Source organism: Papaver somniferum, chromosome 11 (assembly GCF_003573695.1).
Source record: "Papaver somniferum cultivar HN1 chromosome 11, ASM357369v1, whole genome shotgun sequence".
Lineage (NCBI taxonomy): Eukaryota > Viridiplantae > Streptophyta > Magnoliopsida > Ranunculales > Papaveraceae > Papaver > Papaver somniferum.
Window position 1 is genome coordinate 123,857,470 of NC_039368.1, and position 9,817 is coordinate 123,867,286.

Consider the following 9,817-nt stretch of genomic DNA (forward strand, 5'->3'; position numbering starts at 1 on the left):
CGGACCGGATTTTTGGACTAAATAGGAAATTTATCTTGAAATAAATGACCGTTCAAATATAGTCTCTTATCAAATCGGATCAGTAGCAAAACGGTTTGACAGCTGACTCGTAATTGTTGTCCACTATCCAGATCAAATCCGAGTTAAATCGGATCCTTCGTATGCTTTTTTCCCTCTTATTTACTGCCCATAGGCCCGCATGCCCACCAGTCTCAAGATATCATAACCTCCCTGTAACCGGACAGCCACCATGGACGGAGGAGCAGGAAGAGGGGTAATGTCTCAACCCCAACAGCAACCACCATTACAACCAGGTCAAGATCAAACTCAACAACAACAACAGAAAGTGGTAGTGGAGAGATTAAGTCAAGGAGTACAACAACAACTAAATCTAGAATCAGTTAAAACAAGAGCAATTGGTCTGTTCAAAGCCATTTCTCGTATCCTTGAAGATTTCGATGTCATCGCTCGTACTAATTCTGTTCCTAAATGGTACTCTTCATTCTTACCTCGATTATCTTCTTGTTGCAATTTTGAAATTAGGTTTTTTTGTTTTTATTACTTGCTGTCGTACATGTGTTTGATGAATTGACTAACTGAGCTTTTGATGATAGGCAAGATATGTTGGGGCAATTTTCTATGGTCAATTTGGAGCTATACAATATTGTGGAAGATATCAAGAAGGTTTCTAAAGCATTTGTTGTTTATCCAAAGAATGTTAATGCAGAGAATGCAACAAGTAAGTGATTTCGTATCTCCAACTTGTTTATGCATCTAGGGTCCACACTTAGGAAATGGCTAGTATCTTGACTTTTTACGCTTTGATTATTGTTTGCGGCAAAAACTTGCTGTGAATTAGACATGCTTGATAAGGTCTAATTCACAGTATTTGTTGGGAATAGTATTTGTTTCTCAATGTCGAGTAGTCTTTTTTACCATTTTTACAATGAGGTTTAATTGCTTGGAGTAACATTTACACATATATCAACTTTTATAATGAATTGCTTTTGTGTTTCTAACAAAAAAAAAATCGGTGGCAGTACTACCGGTGATGTTATCATCAAAGCTGTTGCCTGAGATGGAAGTAGAAGACAATTCTAAGAGAGAACAGTTATTGATCGGAATGCAGAATCTCCCTATACTCAAACAAATTGAAAAGATAAAGGTGGACTGGGGTTTTATTTTGTGAAATTCTTTTGTCTGTGTCCTTTTGGGGGTTCTTGCATCATGAAATAAGCTATCGTCAATAGTGCAGACCAGAATTGAGATGATTGGAGCTGCATGCGAAAGTGCTGAAAAGGTCATAGCTGATACCCGGAAGGCGTATGGTTTGGGAGCTCGTCAGGTACAATCAGTTGTTCCAACTATTGAACAAAAAAAAAGAAAATAAGGAGTTGTTAAAGGGTTTCACCAGGGGTTGGGGGGGTGTATACCCGAATGTTGAGCCTTTTTACTGTGATTAGCTGGGAAGAGAAGGTGGCAGACAAGGGGTTTTAGACAATGGTGGAATCATACACTGGGGGGTTGTATACCCACTAATTTCCTGGTTTACATCAAGCTTTATTTTACCCCCTTCATCTACCTTGATCATCTGAAGAATGGTTGATGATTCCACTGTTATCTTCTTCTTTAAACTATCTTCATAGAGTCTACATGGCCCCAAAAGCTCTTTACTGATTAATCCCAATGAACCAATGCCTGATTTTATTTTTAGTCTACATGGCTGGCAGCATTTAGATTTTAGTTTGGTGGTGGGGGGGAGGAGGGAGTACCATTTTTACAATGAGGTTTAATTGCTTGGAGTAACATTTACACATATATCAACTTTTATAATGAATAGCTTTTGTGTTTCTAACAAAAAAAATCGGTGGCAGTACTACTGGTGATGTTATCATCAAAGCTGTTGCCTGAGATGGAAGTAGAAGACAATTCTAAGAGAGAACAGTTATTGATCGGAATGCAGAATCTCCCTATACTCAAACAAATTGAAAAGATAAAGGTGGACTGGGGTTTTATTTTGTGAAATTCTTTTGTCTGTGTCCTTTTGGGGGTTCTTGCATCATGAAATAAGCTATCGTCAATAGTGCAGACCAGAATTGAGATGATTGGAGCTGCATGCGAAAGTGCTGAAAAGGTCATAGCTGATACCCGGAAGGCGCATGGTTTGGGAGCTCGTCAGGTACAATCAGTTGTTCCAACTATTGATAAAGTTCAAGCTGCCAAAATCCAAGAGCAGGAGAATTTACTCCGAGCGGCCGTAAATTCTGGTGAAACCCTTTAACAACTCCTTATTTTCTTTTTTTTTGTTCAAAGATGGTTCTGTATGCTCTGTTGCTTGTTACTCGTCAGAAGAAAAAGAAAGTTTGCTTTAGTGTTATACAATTGTAGTATAGAATAGGAAATGTCATTAAGTTTGTGTATTTTAGATTTGGTTCGTTCGATTGGCATACTTTCTGGGTTGGTTCCTGGAAGTTCCAAGACACCATGAGTAAGTCTTCATATTCGGATATTCCTGCACCAAGTGTAAAGGAGCAAGTAAAAGACTAAACTTACTGTGATATGAGGCACATACACTGTTTTTAAGGTGTTGATCAACTAAAATTTCATTGTGGAGGTATGGCCGTGTTTTCTTACTTTTTTTGTAAGTTCGCCAACTGCCATACTTTTCAGGATCGCGAATGCAAGTAGATCAAAGGCAACTTCCAGCTTCCCTTCCAGTGCATCTCGTAGATGTGCTTACTGTTGGAGACGGTCCACAGAATTTTCCTGATGCTTCTGGTAAACGCTCTGTTGCTCCTTATTGTTAATATGAAGTGTCAGAATTTGCCTGACTTATAGTTAAATTCTTACAGTCAATGACTTTGTGGTGACGCTCAAATTCTTAACTTTTCAGGCATGTATTCGAAGAACACTCCAACATCTAATAATGTTAACAGCCAAGGAGCACTTCTACAGGTTAAATAACTTTTATGTGACATTTCTAGTTCTTCTGTGTTGTCTGTTTCAGCTATGCATTTGCTGATTTATTTTATATAATTACGCTAAAGACAGCATTTTCATACTTAGTTCCTACACATGCTATTACTAATTTTATATCAAACTTACGTTGGGATACTTTTTTCTTTAAGCCGTTAATGAATGGTACAAATCTTTCTTGACCTTTTAACATAGTTATTTCCACCGTTAATGAAAAGTACACATGAAGCACGTCAATCTTTTCTCGACTCTTGAACAGTTATTTTCAAGTGTTATAATAAGTAGAGTTGTTTTAATATACATACTCGAGTGTTTTTAATCAAGCATACTTTTGCAGTCTACGGCAGCACAAATTATAGGGAGATCAATTCCATCACCTGGTATGACTGGAGCTGCTTCAATTGATAATACAACCACTTCGCCTCTGCCATATGCAAACTCACCTAGGTCTGGCACAAACATAATGAACGCACCTTCTCCTCAGCAACAAACACAACAACAACAGCTGCATCAACAACAACTTCAGCAGCAGCAACAACAACAACAACTTCAGCAGCAGCACCAACTTCAAAGGCAGAAAATGATGCAGCAGTTACCTCCCCACCAGCAACAACTTTTTTCCCAACAGGCGCTTAGGCAGAATGTGGGGCAAGGAGGAGTGGGACAGGTACGCATTTTATGACTAATGACTCAAGTAAAGCCAAACAGAGTTGTAATTGTACGAGGAAGAAAAATGAAAATCTCATCAAAACCATCACACCTGTCTAAGTAATGATTGCAAATCTAGGTTAGAGTAAAGCTTGCCTAATTGTATCACACTTTCTTCTTTTCTTTTTTTGATCGGTATGGTATCATACTTCCCAATGGGTTCAGTTTTCCCTGTTACATTTTCAGCTCTTTTTGTATCATTATTTAGACCTAAACATGAGATCAACTTAACCATATGCAGATAACAGATCTAACCCGGTAGTAACATGTTCTTCGGCTCAAAAAATCAGTATCATGCATAGTACAGACACCATGCATATCAAAACAAATTATACCCTTTATATAGAATTCATTGGTAGTCATTTTTACGTATTCATTCTCTGTATACTTGGGAATACCATGTACTCAGTTCTTACTTCAACTAAATTGAACAGTATCACAAACAGCACACACAGCTTCATGAACCACGCACACCATGAAGAAGAAAAAGAAGCTAACTTATTTGGTCTTTTGACTTGGGCTTCTAATTCTATTTCTTCATGCTTGAATGATGTATAAACTGATTTGGTTATTGCAAGAGGCTAGACGAGAGTCTTTGTCACGCTTGCCACATGTCACTCTAACCTTTCCATCATAAGTTGAGAGACGCACCACATAGCGGCATGGTACAGCTCACTAGTTAGCTTTAACTTAATCTATCATTAACCTTAAGCTAGTCATAGTGCATGATTAAATTTAAGCCATAAACACCTTAATGCGGATTACTTGTCCGACTTAACTTAATCTAATCCAAGATTAGCTTGGACTAATTTAGATTTATTGCGCAAACCATAAAATTCCCAACCCAGATTTTGACTAGTCTGTTTGATTCAAACAGTCCAGAAAAAGTAACAAGCCAAGGGTTCAGGGGCAATGAATCTAGTAACAGTTAGAATTTATATTCACGCCAACTTCATTAATTAATTTGCTAATCAAGCATTCTAGACTTCGCACAATTAATTCAGTTCATTTCTATATAAGTGTAAATCATGGCTTTAATAGTCTTGCATTATGATTTAGTCTCATTTCTTAATCATAAAAGCAAAATCCTTCCATCTCATCTACCATTACCTGCTTTTGCTTTTTGTTGGCAGAACCAGCTGTCACAACAGATGCATGATTTGTCAGGAACGTCTCAGAAATTTCAAACGGTAAGTCTACAAATTTATTTTTGGTTTTTCTTAATATATTGTGTTGATTCTCTCTACTGAGAAGCAAATTCTGGTACATGGGCAACACCAGATGCAATATTCTCAACCATTAGGAAACCAGCAATTCCAAGGTAGGCAATTGCAATCTGGGCAAATGCAGCACGCCATTGGGCAAAACCAACTCAACCAAGGAAATCTAAGGAATCATTTAAGCCAGCTTGCTGGAACTGCTAATATAATGCATTGTTCAGCGCTGCTCAATCGTCTCCGAACTCTCAAATGGTTCGACTTCATTTTTCATTTTTGTTTTGTTTTTTCCCGATTTCATTGCTTCTGCAATATGATTCCACAATAAAATACAGCTCTTTAAGAGCACATTCTAGGGATGGTATAAAGGTAATGTTCCTTGTATTGCTGATTAGAGTATGAGTTATTGTTTTAGTTCCAATAAGTCTTGGACACTTTCTAGAAAAGGAAATACCTCCTCTTAATTGGCATTTGAGTCGATCCCATGTTTTTTTCAATCATTACATCGGCATGTTTTTCCCCTTTCTCGCTTGGTTGTCTAGTTCTTATGTTGCAGCATCTGTTACTGCATTAGCAAGCTTAGAAAGAAATAAGTCACGGTAGAGCGATGTTCTTTTCCTCCTTTATAGATTAAGAAGTGTGCTAACAGTGAAATGCCTTCTCATTTGTATTCTATTTTCAGATTCCGAACATGTCATCTACGATTGGATCACAATCACTGTTGCCTAGGACCCAGGTTTGTCACTTTTTACCCACTATATTATTTTAATACATGATCTATTAATCTAACTTCGATACGAGATCCCTTTAAGAAAAAAACCCTTTAAATATGTTTGTCGGTGAAGGTGATAATAAGGTATTGATATATGGCTATTCACCTTGGCAATTACAGAATTTTTCAATTTTGGATGATAATTTGCCGAAAAGCGAATAGTGACAATATTTAACTGATTGTTGTCGTTGTATTCTTGTTCATGAATAACAGAGCGTTGTTAAGGATGTGATGTTATACACTCACTAATTTGTCATTAACTCTATATCTTATTTATGTGTTTCCTGGAAACAGTATGGACTATCCGGTGCACATCAACAAAGGAATCCCTCGTCACTCTTAAATGATCATAGTATGTATCTGGTCCCTTTTTTGTTCTTTCCATCTGTTTATAACATGCCAAACACATACAGAAGTCAATTTGTAAGCCCAACCCACCCACAATCATTTGTCGAAACCTCTTGGTGCAATAAGTTCTAAAGTTGATGGGAAACTTAGTGACTACTGTTGGATGACAAGTCATGTTGGATCATCTGTTTCGGCGATATCAATTGCTGTCACACAATTGTCTTGGATCTGTGGAAACACGGTTGCGGTTGAAATTAGTATACTTTTATATTAGGGTATCACCAGAAGGCTAAATGACTTGCAATTTTTCATTGCAGTGTTCAACATGGGAGCAGTAAACCCTGGTAATATGATGACAATGCAGCAGCAACAACAACAGCAGCAACAACAGCAGCAGCAGCAACTTGGTGCACAAGGTGGCTTTGGTAATCTCTCGGGCAATACGCAAAATCTACATCTGGTTTGCTGCAACAGAATCCGAACTTCCAGCAACAGAATCAGCAGTAGCACTATAAGTCTATAACCTCAGTAACCTCAATATTATCCCTTTTCAGTATACATTTGTCGGCCCGCTCTGATCAAAGTTTAATTTCCAGTCTAGCTAGCAGAGGTAGTTAGGATGAGAAAGGATCTGCCCCTCAAGCCAGTGTATATAGATTATACATTCTAATTCTGAATTGTGTCTGGAAAAGTGAGTTTCAATTACTGTGTATGCTGTCTTAAGCTGCAGCGCTTCTTGGTTAAAGAAGTTGGTTGTTAGAATGTAAAGCATCAACATCAAGGGTGAAAGTAAATTTTCTTGTAGACACGTTATTTTTCTGTTTTCTTACTGTCTATTCTAATACACATATCTATGTTTTGATCTTGTTTATCAGAAAAAGAAAGAAAAATTATGTAGAACAGCCAAAAGGGACAGTCAAGAAGGGGTACTCATGGTCCAACAAGAAACTTCCGTGACATGGTATTCACAGTTGTCCTATGGAAGCCCTGGTATGAAGAAACAACATAATTTTTCATGACAAACAAAGCTCTCATTTCAAAGTTAACATAGAAGTCAAGAAGTTCAGTTTAGACTAGTACTGTATGAAATGCGTCCAATATTTAGTTTTCACCTAGATAGTAATTTAAAATTTAACTGCACCAACAACCAACATTACAGAGTAGTTAGTAGTCGTAAAAATGGACCAACAACCAACATTACCTAAAAATTTAACTGCACCAACAAGTAATTTAAAATGTCAAACCAGAAACAAAAACAACCAAAAACCAAAAACCCCTTTGTCCTGCACAACTTTTCTCAAATAGTCAAATGGATACAGAGGGTATTATCGGTAATCTCTTTACCCAAAAGTTGAACCTTTTAACTCTTGACATTATTCACTCGTCATTCCAAACACTCATTTCTCATCATGTACAAGCTAGTAGCTCAAACAAAATGATTATTCAAGTTCTGAGTGTTCCGCTACCCAGAAGAGATCAGCTCAAAGATTCAGACTTCAAGAGTAAGAAATGTCTTTATGATTCCCATCATCTCATCACCAGGAAATCGTTCAAGACAGCCCCTAGCGGCTGCTACCTCATGAAAATTGAATCACCGCATTATTTATCTCACCGAACATTACATATAAAATTCAATAACAACGTAGTTTTACAAAAATGTTATTTACCCAAATCCCTACTAAACGACTACAACTGCTTCAAAAAGTTTGCAGACACAATCTGGTTGTCGCATCCGAATGAAAAAGCATCAACTTTCTTGAGTACTTGGATCTTGAGCCTAGTTAGTAAGTTCGCGAATGATTCACGAATCATTCATGAATTTTTCCGTATCACGAATTTTACCGTCTTATTCGCATACGTTTGCAACTCCGAACTCAAGTCGCGTATTATGTGCCATTCCCGGATTATTCGCGAATCGTTCACGAATTTTACGTATCCCGAATCCCGAATGATACGTCCGCTTAATTCGCCCTAAATTCTTTAGCTTTTACGTTTTCAAAGGTCCCACTTTTTGGACTTTACAGCCTCCCGAGTATACACCATCCAATATTAGACGTTGTTTTAATTTGATATGGATTTTGGTACCCTTCTCAATAATTTGGCAACCATTAGCAATGTTAACGGAAAAAAAAGAAGGTTGTTTTTAGGCATATCTAAAAATTTCTAGGCATACCAATTTATTTTCTTAACTAGGGTGTGTTTATAAGGGGTGTCTAATGGATATGAAATGACCTATATACCATTAGACAATATATATTATTAAATTACCTTTATTCTTAATTTAAAAACCAAAAATCAAAATCAGGTTTAAACTTAAACATCTTCTCTTCTTCTTTACCCAATCCCCTCTCCCGAAACCATCGATAAAAAATTTGATCGTGGAAGTTTAATCGTCGATTGGTGAAAATTTGATCGTTGATCAAACACAACTACAAAAATAACTGGCACAAAGAAATCTGTAGTAGGTAGTCATTCTAAATATTCTTCGCATTCGCCAATTGAATGACACGAAAAAATTGAAGGATCGGACGCATAAATTCAACGGAATGAAGAACCAACTCCTAAAATGATGATTAGAATGTATTTTCTATAAACCCTCTCTTATTTTATTGTTCTTGATTGATGAAATATGATTAATTGAGAAAAAACTAGAACTTGTTGTGGTTACAGAACGAAGTTCGGCTGATTAGCGAGATGAATTATGAGCCGAACTGTTCATTGTTCTTCGTTCTGAAAGTGCTTATGAACAGTTCGGCTGATAATTCATTCATAAACGATAGCCGAACTTCCCAGGTGGTTAATACAGTGTTCTTCACAAAAGCTTCTTGTAAGTGTATATGAACAGTTCGACATGAAATTTCAAGCCGAACCTAGTCACAGATAAAGATGCATAGGGGTTCGGCGTATTCGATAATCATAATATGTGTCGAACCTTGCACATTTACGAGGTTTGGCTATTACGATATTCACATTATGTGCCGAACCAATACAAAATTCTAACCCCAACAATTATCAGGAATATAAATGATCAGGTTCGGCTTATATAATACTTATGTAAACAGCCGAACCATGTACTACCAAAAGGTTCGGCGCTTACGATTTTCTCAATATAAGTCGAACCTCACATAATTTTTCTTCCAGATCACACATGATTAGGTTCGGCTCATTATGACATTTTTAAACAAGCCGAACTAGTAGGTTCGGCTCATAATATAACACTTTCAGCTTGCCGAACTGTTCATTAGTTGAAGTACACGAAATACCCTTTTCATTCATGAATGGAAAGAACAAACTCTATGAGATGCCCTTCATTATTTTGGTTGTGCAGAATATAACCTTTTCATTCATGAACGAAATGGTTCAGCTCATACGATTTTCATTATATAAGCCGAACCATTAAAAAATTTATTCCAGAACTCTCAGGAATAGGTTCGGCTTTCTAGGAAAATTTTAGACAAGCCGAACTAGTGTCTAGCAAATGGGTTGGAAGTGGAAAATATATGTTCGGCGCATACCTAAACAGTTTCAGCTAGCCAAACTGTTCATCAAAGGATTGGTTCGGCTCATAGATGTAAGCCGAACTGTTCATGGTTCGCAAAATCATTCTCATAATCTAAGAAATCAGCCATTTGGGAATCATTGTTGTAGTTGATATGTATTTTCCTAGGTTTTTTGTATGAAGAGTGACCCTCCTCATCCTCCATTGAATCAACAAACTTTTATTCTCACTTTCTCCTTCTCCTTCTCTCCTTCTCAATAAAAAATTTTCCCCCCAAAATTTATCATCTACACAAAC

At 37.0% G+C, this 9,817-nt stretch overlaps 1 pseudogene; it reads left to right on the forward strand.

Annotated features, from left to right (window-relative positions):
* Positions 1–220: 220 nt before the first annotated feature.
* Positions 221–6,825, forward strand: LOC113323144 (annotated as a pseudogene).
* Positions 6,826–9,817: the final 2,992 nt, after the last annotated feature.